Below are 15,855 nucleotides of genomic sequence, written 5' to 3' on the forward strand. Positions count from 1 at the left end.
GGGCGGGGGGACGGTGGGGCGGCGGGGCGGTGGTGCGACCGGGCGGCGGCGAGTGGTGGGGGCGGCGGCGCGCGTGTGTGGGAGGGAAACAGAGAGAGAGGGGGGGCGCCGGCTGTTAGATACGTTTAATCTTTGCCGTCCGCCACCTTTGCCGTCCGCTAATGTGCGCTTTGCCGTTCGCTAGCGGACGGCAAAGAGGGGGGCCGTTAAGTATTTTTTAACCAGCTCCTCAATGGGGCCCCCTCCCTCATTGCCGTCCGCTAGCGGACGGCAAAGAACAGGCTGATGGCAAAGGCTTTCTTTGCCACCAGCCTGTTCTTTGTCGTCTGCTTTCAGGTAGCTGATGGCAAAGAGCTTCTTTGACGTCCGCTAGCTGACGGCAAAGAGCTGGCAGATGGCAAAGTAGCTGATTCCAGTAGTGTGGTCAGCCGCCTTTGACCTGCTGACGCAATGTTGCTATCATGCTGACGCAGTATATCTTTTCTGGTTTTAAATTAAATCAGGAAATTCCAGAAAATGCTATAAACTTCAAAAATTCATAGAAATTCAACCGTAGCTCAGATTGAAATAATTTATATATTAAAAATGATCAGAAAAATTCAATCTATCCATCTGTACCATTTTCATGAATGACCAACCAACCTATACATGTTGTACAAGTGAAACACTAAAATGGCTTATATAAAGAGCTTATTTTGGAGATGCATTTGAATCTTTGGTTCAAATGGATTTCATCCAAATAAAAGCTAGTTGCATTATCTCAATCATCACCACATATTCATGCCATGATCATGCATCATATTGTTGCATATGGTTGTGTATTGATTACCGACACCGTTCCTTCTCGATAGGTCTTGCTCCGGAGACCATTTCAGAGTACCTGTCTGAGGAGCAGTGCCTTCCTTGTTGATCTACCAGGCAAGCAAACCCCCTTGTTCATTCTGATACAATCCTACTCTCTCGCTCCTGCTCTCATTTATTGCATTAGGACAACAATGATTCAACTGCTACTTTATGCTGCGGTAGTTGAACCCATTCCTCTGCATGACCTGTCATTGCCACAGTAAATATTTAAAACCCACTAGCATGTGTAGGACTTGATTGAGCCATGTTGTGTTCTTTCCATGCCATTCCTGCTATTGCTTAGAGTTGTGTCAGGTCCGATTCATCGGGAATGAATCGGAGTGCAATGCTATGTTCTGATGCTGAGAGTTAAGTGCGTGAACACGATTTGGTAAAGGTAGCGGTGAGAGGCCATGTAGGAGTACATGGTGGGTTGTCTCACTGGAACCGTCCTTAAGCACTGAGTTCCGTGTATGTTGTCCAATGACCAGCTACTACCACACATTGGAATGCTTAAGTGCCCCTCTCGACTTATTAGCCAACTTGATCTTTGTCCAGGAGTTGCAAATAGTTTCTGGTGTTTGTAGGTAGTGTTAGTAGTCTACCAAGTGGCACCCGGCCAGGTGGGCTTGGAACAAACTAGGAACAAGTGGCATGGTGTACCAAGCATAGATCCATCTGGCGAGGTGGGCTTGGGAACCCTGCACACATCATTTGGGGCCATGAGCGACACCCCGACCGGATCTCCTTGCGGATGGAACCCGAATAGGCGATAAACCTGGACTAGAGTCTTGTGTGGTTAGTTAGGTCATGGCCGACACCCTCGCCAGGCTTCCGCTTGAAGGTTGCCGAGATACATGATGTGTATATGGTGATAAGTGGTGAGAGCATGTGTGAAGAAGTACACCCCTGCAGGGTTATCAAATCTATTCGAATAGTCGTGTCGTCGGTTATGGACTTCTTGGATGCTTAAGTGGTACATAGACAACTTAAAGTGGATACTCTAAAATGCTCAAGACAAGTGTGAGTGCTATGGATGGCCTCCCGTAGGGAGACGGGAATGAATCCATAGTAGAGTATTGATGTGGTGATTAGTGGACTCGTGTGCGCCACCTCAAAAGAGTTACCAGCAGTCGTAGTACAGGTTAGCCACTTAGTCAAAGCTGGCTTGCTGCAACTGAACCCCACATTGCCTTCTTGATACTAATGCATGTATGATAGGACCTGATGTAAGTCTTGGTGAGTACCTTTATACTCACGTTGCTTTATTTATGTTTTTTGAAGCGGAGACTCTAGTCTTACTAGTTTACTTGGACTTCGACGAGTAGCTTGCACCTCAGCTACGATCTTGTGCCCTTGGGAGGGACTTGTAGATAGTCATGCCTCTTAGCCTTTTTCTTTTGTACTTGTCTATACTCAGACATGTAATGCTTCCGTTGCTTGTATGCTCTGAATGATGGGTCATGTGACCCCTGTTTGTATTTAGTTCTATGTGGCTCTTCTGGGCCTTTATCTATGAGTTCGCGTTATGTTGTGATGCCATGTTGTACAACGCATACTTCCATGTTATGCATACGTGTGATGTGTATTGCTATGTGTGGGATCCGACAATCTAGTTGTTTATCCTTGGCAGCCTCTCTTATGGGGAAATGTAGTCTAGTGCTTCTTTGAGCCATAGTAGTCCGCTACAGCCCGGTTCACCGGAGTCCTGCTAGCCCAGCACTACTGCTCAGGACACTTGACTGGCCGGCATGTGTTTCACTTTGTTCTGTGTCTGTCCCTTCGGGGAAATGTCACGCGGTGACATTCGGAGTCCTGCCTAGCCTGCTACAGCCCGGGTTCCCCAGAGTCCTGTTAGCCCAGTGCTACAGCCCGGATTCACACGCTGCTGACCGACATGCTCGATGTGAACATTGTATGCCTGTCCCCATAGGTTAGTGCCGCTTTGGGTTCACGACTAGCCATGTCGGCCCAGGTTCTCTGTCATATGGATGCTAGTGACACTATCATATACGTGAGCCAAAAGGCGCAAATGATCCCGGGCCATGGTAAGGCGACACCCGTGGGAATACCGTGCATGAGGCCGCAAAGTGATATGAGGTGTTACAGGCTAGATCGATGTGACTTAGAATCAGGGTCCTGACATGTCGGCCCGGGTTCTCTGTCATATGGATGCTAGCGACACTATCATATACATGAGCCAAAAGGCGCAAATGTTCCAGGGCTAGGTAAGGTGGCACTCGTGGGAATACCGTGCATGAGGCCGCAAAGTGATATGATGTGTTACATGCTAGATCGGTGTCACTTAGGATCAGGGTCCTGATAGCTTTGGTATCAGAGCCTGACAGTCTGTAGGATTACCAAGCCAAACTGGTCCAAGTTGAGTCTAGAAATGCTTTAGTTATATAAGGGAATTGAATGTGGCAGGAAATGTAAGGCTCTTTTTACTTCTTATACCCTATGCCCTTCTGATCTGAGTCACCCTCTTCTTTTCTGCGGGGATTATGAACTAGGCTTTCTCATCTTCTATCAGGATCACGTGTTACTATTCTGTAGACTTATATGATTGTTGGTTTCAAGCCCGAGTTCAGTTCCTACTAATTATGTGTGTTGCCAGTTGATCTCAAAACTTTGATATTGTAATCTTAAGTGGTTATGCCACCATTTTGCAGGATGTGTCAAATCATTTTGCGCATTTACAGCCATTATGCTATCCGAGTCATCCCAGGTTTCTAAATAGTCTGATGTATTTGCAAATCCCTTCTTTTTGTTCCCTATGTTCCTTTGGGCCAGTTCAACCACACTAATCGGTGAGTTGAGGTACTCTATTGCCTCGACATATATGTTGGAGCTATTATTATGACCCTAGGTGTCTTACGGAGTCACCTAGTAATCTAGCAAAGCTTTGTATTCCTAGTGTGATTATTCTGGCCATTATTCTCGAAAACATCCCATGATGCCATTTAGTTAGTAGGCATTCTATTTCCGGGTTCTTGAACCCAAGAGTCACTCTACTTAATTCGTGTAGATAGTGTTGCTCATTCCTTTAGGATATTAGTGACCTTGTGATAGTCTTCGAGGTCCGTGGTATATCATTCTTCCAAATACCATGAAACATCCTTGGCATAAGTTCCTCGTTGAACCAAAATATCACAACAAGAGTGCTCTCGATAAGTTCCCCATTCTATATTGTGACTCTGCCAATTCTACCTCTCTACACGGGTTATCCGGAAGAAATATGTTGAATTTGTTCGGCATACTAATCCATGCATCCACAACTCAGAAAAACATATGTTTCTTTGAGTTGTCCCTCTTTAGTTGTATTCTGACCTTCGTCTATCAATTGATAGTCAAGAGTATGCATGCATTCGTTCATCGGTGCCTATCATTCTTGTGGTCCGTCAAGCCATTCTAGTTCAGAATGACTAGGAGAAACAAACTCCAGTACCTCATCCATTTCTAGGATTTGGTCAAAGCAGTTGTATTCCACAGATCAAATTGCCAATCCAGCCTTTGATCTGTTCTACCTTGGGATATTACCATCTTTATATCAAGAATGTCATGGGAATTGCACACCATCTTATGAATTCTTGGTATAGTGATACCCCCCGCCATCATTATTAATTCATTCCTCGGTCTACATGTTGTTATGACCGAAATGCCCACAAGTGAATAGTGATGTGTGAAATCAATACTCCTAGCAACCCAGTTGCTTGGTAGTTAATGGACAATACTCTCATTCTTAGTGTGTTGGTTATTGAATTATCATTCTAAGATTGATCATGTTTCCTAGTCCTTATTTTTGGTGCACTCCTTGATCAATGAGATAGGATTGTGTCAATCCATCACTCTCTTGGTCACATCGTCTTACCCTGAAAAGCAAGATTCTTCTCGAGCTTAGTACCATATCGGTGGTTCGTGATTATCTGAATATCTTCTCGGAAGTGTTACCAGGTTGTCACCTGACCTCTATGTTGAGTTCGTGATCAAGTTGGTATCTTGTAGCCACCCTTTTCTCCAAGAATCTGTGTTGGATACCCCTGAGCTAGTTGGTTAAGCTAAACAACTTCTTCGAGAGTTGGAAGATAAAAGCTTGCCTAACTTAGTTTGTTCCAAAGGGATATCTTTGTGTTTGTGTGTTAGTTGAAGAAAGATGATATCTTTATCGATTGGTCCCTGTGATCAGTTGTTGGACCTATTGTATTATCAAAACTTTGATTTGAGTATGGGCTATCACCAAATAAAATCAGTACCAATGATGTTCGTAATGTTGTCTTACTCGTGGTTGATCCCTCGAGCATACATCATTACATCTTTTGGTCTGATCAATGCTATCATCTTGTTCACATAACCATGTAACCCCATCTTATGGAAATCTTGATAAATTGTTGTTGAGCCCATCAACAACATTTTTTCTCATCCATGATTCATGTTGAACATTAAGCTAGTGTTGGAAACTTTGTAGGCAATGCTTTCATGTTCCGTTCATGAAGCTTATGCTTGGATGGAAGAAGTGACTTCCTTGAATTCATGTGCATTCTATGCAAGTTGCCGCCGTGGATACGAGAAAGATTTTTTTTCTTCCTCTTTTATCACCCCAAGTTAGTCACGCATATGTGCAAAGTACTATATGGTTTTATAGGCCGGCCGCCTCCACTCCATATGTGTTTCCTAGCACACCTAGCCACTGATTGATTTGCTCAAGGAAAAGGAGAGTGTTGTGCTAATTCTAGATCATGCACAAGATTCCGTTATCCTCGATGAGGGTTCCCAACTAGAACTCGTTAGTATTTTTATTATAAGACTAGTATGTGGTCATGCTTGTCAGGGACAGCGTGTTCACATGTTGTAGCAAAACCCACTCATATTTTGGATCTCACTATCGTAGTTCATTTCCTGAGAATCTTGCAACGTCATCTCATCGATTTGTGTTGCAATCCTTCCTTTCAGACATGATGAGTCTGGAATATCCTAGCACCAACCAGATCTGAATCTAACACATATGATGGTTGGAACGTTTTCCAAGAACTATAATATTGGTTGATGACCCACAAGTATAGGGGATCTATCGTAGGACTTTTGATAAGTAAGAGTGTCAAACCCAACGAGGAGCGGAAGGAAATGATAAGCGGTTTTCAGCAAGGTATTCTCTGCAAGCACTAAAATTATATGTAACAGATAGTTTTGTGATAAGATAATTGGTAAAGAGCAACAAGTAACAAAAGTAAATAAAGTGCAGCAAGGTGGCCCAATCCTTTTTGTAGCAAAGGACAAGCCTGGACAAATTCTTATATAGAGAAAAGCGCTCCAAAGGACACATGGGAATTATCGTCAAGCTAGGTTTCATCACGATCATATGATTTGCGTTCGGTACTTTGATAATGTGGTATGTGGGTCGACCGATGCTTGGGTGTTGTCCTTACTTGGACAAGCATCCCACTTATGATTAACCTCTGTTGCAAGCATCCGCAACTACAACAAATGTATTAAGGTAAACCTAACCATAGCGTGAAACATATGGATCCAAATCAGCCCCTTACGAAGCAACGCATAAACTAGGGTTTAAGTTTCTATCACTCTAGCAACCCATCATCTACTTATTACTTCCCAATGCCTTCCTATAGGCCCAAATAATGGTGACGTGTCATGTAGTCGACGTTCACATAACACCACTAGAGGAGAGACAACATACATCTCATCAAAATATCGAACGAATACCAAATTCACATGACTACTAATAGCAAGACTTCTCCCATGTCCTCAGGAACAAACGTAACTACTCTCAAAGCATATTCATGTTCATAATCAGATGGGTATTAATGTGCATATAGGATCTGAACATATGATCTTCCACCAAATAAACCAACTAGCATCAACTACAAGGAGTAATTAACACTACTAGCAACCCACAGGTACCAATCCCGGACTTAGAGACAAGAATTGGATACAAGAGATGAACTAAGGTTTGAGAAGCGATGGTGCTGGTGAAGATGTTGATGGAGATTGACCCCCTCCCGGTGAGAGGATCATTGGTGATGACGATGGCGATGATTTTCCCCTCCCGGAGGGAAGTTTCCCCGGCAGAACAGCTCCGCCAGAGCCCTAGATTGGTTCCGCCTCGTGGCGGCTGAGTCTCGTCCCGAAAGCTTGCTTATGATTTTTTCCCATCGAAAGACTCCATATAACAGAAGATGGGCATCGGAGGGCCACCAGGGGGCCCACGAGGTAGGGGGCGCACCCCCCACCCTCGTGGGTAGGGTGTGCCCCCTCCGGAACTTCTTACGCTTAGTATTTCTTATATATTCTGAAAATGACTTCCGTGAAGTTTTAGGACTTTTGGAGCTGTGCAGAATAGGTCTCTAATATTTGCTCCTTTTCTATCCCAGAATCCCAGCTGCCGGCATTCTCCCTGTTTATGTAAACCTTGTAAAATAAGAGAGAATAGACATATGTATTGTGACGTAATGTGTAATAACAGCCCATAATGCAATAAATATCGATATAAAAGCATGATGCAAAATGGACGTATCAACTCCCCCAAGCATAGACCTCGCTTGTCCTCAAGCGAATGCCAAAATTGAAACATATGTCCACATGTTTAGAGATAGAGGTGTCGATAAAATAAAATACGAACATGAGGGCATCATGATCATTCTTAGAACAGCAACTTACATAATTCTTGTCATATGATCTCTTATGCTAGAGTAAAATTAAATCACAATTTCAAGTATGCATCATAAACTTCATTGAAAACTAACAAACTATAATCTCAGTCATTGGAGGAATTGCAATTTACCATAACATAGGAAAGAGTCAATATAAGAGCTTTTCAGCAAGTCCACATACTCAACTATCATATAGTTTTTCAGAATTGCTGACACTCATGTAATACTTATGGGTATGGAGTTTTAATCGTACACAGAGAAAGATCGGGGCTTATAATTTTACCTCCCAATGTTTTACCTCAAGGGTAATGTCAACCATAATGCTTCATGGAAACTCACATCCAGTTAGCCATATATACCAGTATCTTTACAACATGTTGTGCTTGCCAAAAGATAAAATGTAAAAAGGAAAGGTGAAGATCACCATGACTCTTATGTAAGGTAGAAGATGAAAGTAAAAGATAGGCCCTTCGCAGAGGGAAGCAGAGGTTGTCATGCGCTTTTATGGTTGGATGCAAAAAATCTTAATGCGAAAGAATGTCACTTTATATTGCCACCTGTGATATGGACCTTTATTATGCAGTCCGTCGCTTTTATTTCTTGAATATCACATGATCGTATAAAGCTTATTTTCTCCCACACTAATAAGTCATACATATTTAGAGAGCAATTTTTATTGCTTGCACCGATGACAACTTACCTGGAGGATCTTACTCAATCCATAGGTAGGTATGGTGGAATCTCATGGCAAAACTGGTTGGATGCACAAAATCTTAAAAGCACAAGTAGTATCTCTACTTGGTGCAAAGAATTTTGCTAGCATGAGGGGGAAAGGCAAGCTCAATCATGTTGGATGATCCATGAAAAAATAATTTATCTCAGATGTAAGAAAACATAACCCATTACGTTGTCTTCCTTGTCCAACGTCAACTCTTTAGCATGTCATATTTTAATGAGTGCTCACAATCATAAAAGATGTCTAAGATAGTATATTTATATGTGAAGACCTCTCTTTCTTTATTACTTCCTATTAATTGCAACGATGACCAAAACTATGTTTGTCAACTCTCAACAAGTTTTATTCATCATACTTTTCATATGTGAGCTCATTACTCTCCATAAGATCTATATGATCTCTTTTATTTCCTTTTTATTCTTTCTCTTTTCTTTTATTCACTCCAGATCATGGCAAAATAATCAAGCCCTTGACTCAACACTAATCTTTATTATATAGCTCACGGACTCGATTACATAGAAGGATCATAAAGCAAAACTCACAACTAGATCATACTAAGAACTTTTATTCTACTAGATCAAAATATTATCAAAAGGATCGAACTAAGAAAAAGCGGTAAAGATAAAAGTGATGGTGATACGATACCGGGGCACTCCCCCAAGCTTGGCAGTTGCCAAGGGGAGTGCCCATACCCGATGCTCAGTTCTTCTTTGTTAGTGAAGAAGGTGATGGTTTTGTTGGTGGCGTAGGCTTCTTCCTTAATTTGCGCTTGAGGACAGCATTTTGGTCCCTTAGGTCATCGATCTCCTGCTCCAGGCTCAATATCTTTTTGCATAGTTCTTGCTTGTTTTCCTGCAAGAGGCGAAAAGGGATAAACTCAATCTTAGGTTTCTTTACTCTATTCGGTAGGCTTGACTTTTTGAACTCCACATGCATGTCCCCAGGTTGAGGTAATGGGACTTCATCTTCTTCTGAGCTCGTCTCCTCCCTTCCTTTGGGTTCATAGTCCTCTTCTTCTTCCGTAGACCAACCACAATGCTCCACATCCCCATAGACCTTAGGATCTGCAAGGTAATCAGCCGCATAGCTTTCTCCTTCCGAATCCTGGGACGACATGTTGCTCTAATCTGCAGCAAGACAGCTCGAAACAAAGACAGGAGATTTTTGCGTGATACGGTGGTCAAAACCTTCGGGAGGTTATATAATGAATTTTTACCGACCATATATGTGTCGTGTAATAAAACGGAGTACGGAGAGCACACGAGGTGCCCACGAAGTAGGCGGGCGCGCCCAGGGGGTAGGGCGCGCCCTCCACCCTCGTGGAGCCCTCGTGTCCTTCCCGGACTGCTTCTTTTTTTTCTATTTTTCTAAATATTCCAAAACAGAAGAAAATTGCCATTAGAAATGTTTTGGAGTCGGTTTACTTACCGTACCACATACCTATTCCCTTTCGGAGTATGAAACCTTCTGGAAAGTGTCCCTTATGTAGTCCTCCGGGGTTACGGTTTTAATAACATTAGTTTCAACATTTGTAGGATTACCTGAGATATAATGTTTAATTCTTTGACCGTTCACCACCTTCGGATTTGTGCCATCGAAATTGTTGATTTTATGGCACCGGAATGATAGACCTCCTCGATAACGTAAGGACCTTCCCATTTAGAGAGAAGTTTTCCTGCAAAAAATATTAAGTGAGAGTTGTATAGCAATACATAATCACCTACATTAAACTCACGCTTTTGTATTCTTTTGTCATGCCATCTTCTAACTTTTTCTTTAAATAATTTGGCATTCTCATAGGCTTGGGTTCTCCATTCATCAAGTGAGATAATGTCAAATAACCTCTTCTCACCGGCATGTTTGAAATCATAATTGAGCTCTTTAATAGCCCAATAAGCCTTATGTTCTAGTTCAAGAGGTAAGTGACATGCTTTTCCATAAATCATTTTATACAGAGACATACCCATAGGATTTTTATATGTAGTTCTATAGGCCCATAATGCATCATCAAGTTTCTTGGACCAATTCTTTCTAGATCTATTAAAGTCTTTTGCAAAATTAATTTGAATTCTCTATTACTCAATTCTACTTGACCACTAGACTGTGGATGATAAGGAGATGCAATTCTATGATTAACATCATACTTAGCAAGCATTTTACGGAAAGCACCATGAATAAAATGTGAACCACCATCGGTCATTAAGTATCTAGGGACTCCAAACCTCAGAAAAATGACTTCTTTAAGCATCTTAATAGAGGTGTTATGATCAGCACTACTAGTTGGAATAGCATCTACCCACTTAGTAACGTAATCAACATCAACTAAAATATGTGTGTATCCATTGGAGGCAGGAAAAGGTCCCATATAATCAAAGCCCCAAACATCAAATGGTTCAATAACAAGTGAATAATTCGTAGGCATTTCTAGATGTCTACTAATATTACCAATTCTTTGACATTCATCACAAGACAAGACAAACTTACGGGCATCCTTGAAGAGAGTAGGCCAATAAAAACTGGATTACTATACCTTGTGTGCAGTTATATCTCCAGCATGGTGTCCTCCATAAGCCTCGGAGTGACACTTGCATAGGATCTGTTCCTGTTCATGCTCAGGTACACAACGTCTAATAACACCATGTACTCCTTGTTTATAAAGATGTGGATCATCCCAGAAGTAATGTCTTAAATCATAGAAAAACTTTTTCTTTTGCTGGTATATGAAACTAGGTGGTATAAATTTAATTAGCATAATCAGCATACCATGGAGCAGTATGAGAAGCATTTATGACACTTAGTTGCTCATCAGGAAAGCTATCATCAATAGGTAGTGGGTCATCAAGCACATTTTATAACCTAGACAAGTTGTCTGCAACGGGGTTCTCAGCTCCCTTTCTATCAACAATATGTAAATCAAATTCTTGTAGAAAGAGAACCCATCTAATAAGTCTAGGTTTAGCATCTTTCTTTTCCATGAGATATTTAATAGCAGCATGATCAGTGTGAATAGTTACTTTAGAATCAACAATATAAGGTCTGAACTTATCACAAGCAAATACAACTGCTAGGAATTCTTTTTCAATGGTAGCATAATTTCTTTGAGCATTGTCTAGGGTTTTAGTAGCATATTGAATAACGTTAAATTTCTTATCAACTCTCTGTCCTAGAACAACACCTACAACATAATCACTAGCATCACACATAATTTCAAAGGGTAAATTCCAATTAGGTGGCTGAACAATAGGTGCAGAGATCAATGCTTTCTTAAGTATTTCAAATGCTTCTACACAATCATCATCAAAAACAAATGGTATATCTTTTTGTAATAAATTAGTGAGAGGCCGAGAAATTTTTGAGAAGTCCTTAATGAACCTCCTATGAAATCCGGCATGACCAAGGACTTCTTATACCTTTGATGTCCTTGGGACATGGCATCTTTTCAATAGCATCAACCTTGCCTTTATCAACTTCAATACCTTTTTCAGAAACTTTATGCCCCAAGACAATACCTTCATTAACCATCAAGTGGCACTTTTCCCAATTCAAGACAAGATTAGTTTCTTCACATCTCTGCAAAACTCGATCAAGGATGCTGAAGCAATCATCAGAAGAAGATCCATAGACGGAAAAGTCGTCCATGAAAACCTCACAAATCTTTTCATAAAAGTCAGAGAATATAGCCATCATGCATCTTTGGAAGGTCGCAGGTGCATTACATAAACCAAAAGGCATACGTCTATAAGAAAAAGTACCGAACGGGCAAGTAAAAGTGGTCTTAGATTGATCGTCAGCTGACACAGGTATTTGAGAGAAACCGGAATAACCATCTAGAAAGCAAAAATGTGTATGTTTGGATAACCTTTCTAGCATTTGATCAATAAAAGGTAAGGGGTAATGATCTTTGTAGTAGCCTTATTTAATTTGCGGAAATCAATTACCATCCTATAACCTGTAATAATTCTTTGCGGAATCAATTCATCTTTATCATTAGGAACGATAGTATTACCTCCCTTTTTAGGGACACAATGGACAGGACTTACCCACTAACTATCAGCAAAGTGATAAATTATACCTACCTCAAGGAGCTTTAGTATTTCCTTTCTTACCACTTCTTTCATCTTAGGATTCAGCCGTCGTTGGTGATCACGAACTGGTTTGGCGTCTTTGTCCAAATTTATTTTGTGTTGACATAGTGTGGGACTAATGCCCTTAAGATCAACGAGAGTATATCCAATAGCAGCACGGTGCTTCTTCAGAGTTTTCAATAATCTCTCTTCTTCATGCTCTGAAAGGTTAGCACTAATAATAGGATATGTCTTTTTCTCATCAAGATAAGCATATTGAAGAGTATCAGGTAACGGTTTCAGCTCAAACACGAGATCACCCTTGGGTGGAGGAGGATCCCCTAGGATTTCAACAGGCAAATTTTGTTTCAGGATGGGTTCCTGTTTAAAGAATACTTCATCTATTTCCCTTCTTTCATTCATAAACATATCATTTTCATGGTCTAGCAAATATTGTTCTAAAGGATCACTAGGAGGCACGACAATAGAAGCAAGACCAATAATTTCATCTTTACTATACAATTCTTCTTCACGGTGTTGTCTATGAAATTTAGAAAAATTGAACTCATGAGACATATCACCTAAACCAATAGTAATAACATCCTTTTTGCAGTCTATCCTAGCATTAACGGTGTTCAACAAAGGTCTACCAAATATAATGGGACAAAAGCTATCTTGGTGGGAACCAAGAACAAGAAAATCAATAGGATATTTAGTTTTCCCACACAAGACTTCAACATCTCTAACAATTCCCATTGGTGAGATAGTATCTCTATTGGCAAGTTTAGTGGTAAAATTAATTTCTTCTAGCTCAACAGGTGCAATATCATGCATAATTTCTTTGTATAAGTCAATAGGTATAGCACTAGCACTGGCACCCATATCACACAAGCCATGATAACAATGATCTCCTATTTTAATAGAAATAACAGGCATGCCTACCACGGGTCTATGTTTATCTTTCGCACAAGGTTTAGCAATTCTAGCAGTCTCATCATAGAAATGAATATCATGCGCATCAATATTATCATACAAGAGAACTTTAACAAATAGCAATATTAGGTTCAACTTTAATTTGCTCAGGAGGTGTATAGGTTCTGATATTTCTTTTATGAACCATAGTTGAAGCTTTAGCATGATCTTTTATCCTAACAGGAAAAGGTTGTTTCTCAACATAAGCAGCAGGAACAATAGGATCATTATAAGTAACAGTCTTTTCTTCAACTTTAATAGGTGTAGCTACTTTTACTTCTATGGGAGGATGATATTTTAACCACTTCTCCCTAGGGAGATCAACATGCGTAGCAAAAGATTCACAAAAAGAAGCTACTATTTTAGAGTGAAGTCCATATTTAGTGCTAAATTTACGGAAAACATCGGTATCCATAAAAGATTTAACACAATAAAACTTAGGTGTCATACCTGACTCCTTACCTTCGTCGAGGTCCCAATCTTCAGAGTTGCATTTAATTCTTTCCAATAAATCCCATTTGAATTCAATAGTCTTCATCATAAAAGAGCCAGCACAAGAAGTATCGAGCATGGTGCGGCTGTATCAGAAAGCCGAGCATATAAATTTTGAATAATTATTTCTCTTGAGAGCTCATGATTGGGGCATGAATATAACATTGATTTAAGCCTCCCCCAAGCTTGAGCGATGCTTTCTCCTTCACGAGGCCAAAAATTATATATATAATTGCGATCACGATGAACAAGATGCATAGGATAAAACTTCTGATGAAATTCCATTTTCGATCGTTCGTAGTTCCATGATCCCATATCATCACATAGCCTATATCATGTCAATGCATCTCCCTTCAAAGATAAAGGGAAAACCTTCTTCTTAATAACATCATCGGGAACACCTGCAAGCTTAAATAATCCACAAACTTCATCCACATATATTAGGTGCTCATCAGGATGCTTTGTTCCGTCTCCTGCAAAAGGATTAGCTAGCAATTTTTCTATCATACCCGAAGGAATCTCAAAGTAGACATTATAATTTTCAGTAGGTTCAATAGGTTGAGGAGAAAATCTTTGCTCTACTGGTCGGGGTGAAGATATCCCGAACAAGCCCCTCAGAGGACTACTTCCCATAGTAACAAGTGACAGTAAATTTCATCACACTATATAAATTTTTCCTTACCAAATTCCACCTACCAAAGGCGCTTCACTCCCTCGCAATGGTGCTAGAAAAGAGTCTTGATGACCCACATGTATAGGGGATCTATCATAGTCCTTTCGATAAGTAAGATTGTCAAACCCAACGAGGAGCAGAAGGAAATGATAAGCAGTTCTCTGCAAGGTATTCTCTGCAAGCACTGAAATTATAGGTAACACATAGTTTTGTGATAAGATAATTGGTAACGAGCAACAAGTAACAAAAGTAAATAAAGTGCAGCAAGGTGGCCCAATCCTTTTTGTGGCAAAGGACAAGCCTGGACAAATTCCTATATAGAGAAAAGTGCTCCCGAGGACATATGGGAATTATCGTCAAGCTAGGTTTCATCATGATCGTATGATTCGCGTTCGGTACTTTGATAATTTTGTATGTGGGTGGACCGGTGCTTGGGTGCTATCCTTACTTGGACAAGCATCCCACTTATGATTAACCTCTATTGCAAGCATCCGCAACTACAACAAAAGTATTAAGGTAAACCTAACCATAGCATGAAACATATGGATCCAAATCAGCCCCTTACGAAGCAACGCATAAACTAGGGTTTAAGCTTCTGTCAGTCTAGCAACCCAATGTAACGCCCCGAGACCGATGTGCCAGGTGTCCTCCAGTTATTCGCTGTGGTTGCCTTGTCATTGCTTGCATGTCATGCATTGCATATCATGTAATCATGTGCATTTCATTTGCATACATGTTCATCTGATGCATCCGAGCCTTTTCCCCGTTGTCCGTTTTGCAATCCGGCGCTCCTATGTCACCCGGTGTCCCTTTCTACCTCTTTTCGTGTGTGGGGGTTAAACATTTTCGGATTGGACCGAGACTTGTCATGCGGCCTTGGTTTACTACCGGTAGACCGCCTATCAAGTTTCGTACCATTTGGACTTCATTTGATACTCCAACGGTTAATCGAGGAACCGAGAAGGCCTCGTGTGTGTTGTAGCCCAACACCCCTCCAAAGTGGCCAAAAACCCACCTAAACCCTTTCCATCATCTAGCGCGTTCGATCACGATCGCGTGGCCACAAACCACACCTTGTTTGGACTCTCCTAGCTCCCTCTACCTCTATAAATAGACCCCTTCATTTTCGTTTTCGGATCTTTTCCCCGAAACCCTAGCCATCTCCCTCCTCGCGCCTGGACAAAACTACTGCGTCGTCGGACATGTCCGCGCCGCCCTCCTCAGCCAACCACGACGTGCCACGTCGCCCCGCCGCCTTCTGTCTCCTCCCCGCGCCGCCGCGGCCCTGCAGGCACACGGCCGGCCCACTCGGCCCAAGCGACCGCACGCCCCGCGCCCGAGCTGGTCCCTGCGCCCTGCCGCCGCCAGAGACGCTCCCTGCCGCCACCGACGAGATCGCCAGCTCCGCCG

The sequence above is a fragment of the Triticum dicoccoides genome, chromosome 6A, assembly GCF_002162155.2.
Source record: "Triticum dicoccoides isolate Atlit2015 ecotype Zavitan chromosome 6A, WEW_v2.0, whole genome shotgun sequence".
NCBI classification, from domain to species: domain Eukaryota; kingdom Viridiplantae; phylum Streptophyta; class Magnoliopsida; order Poales; family Poaceae; genus Triticum; species Triticum dicoccoides.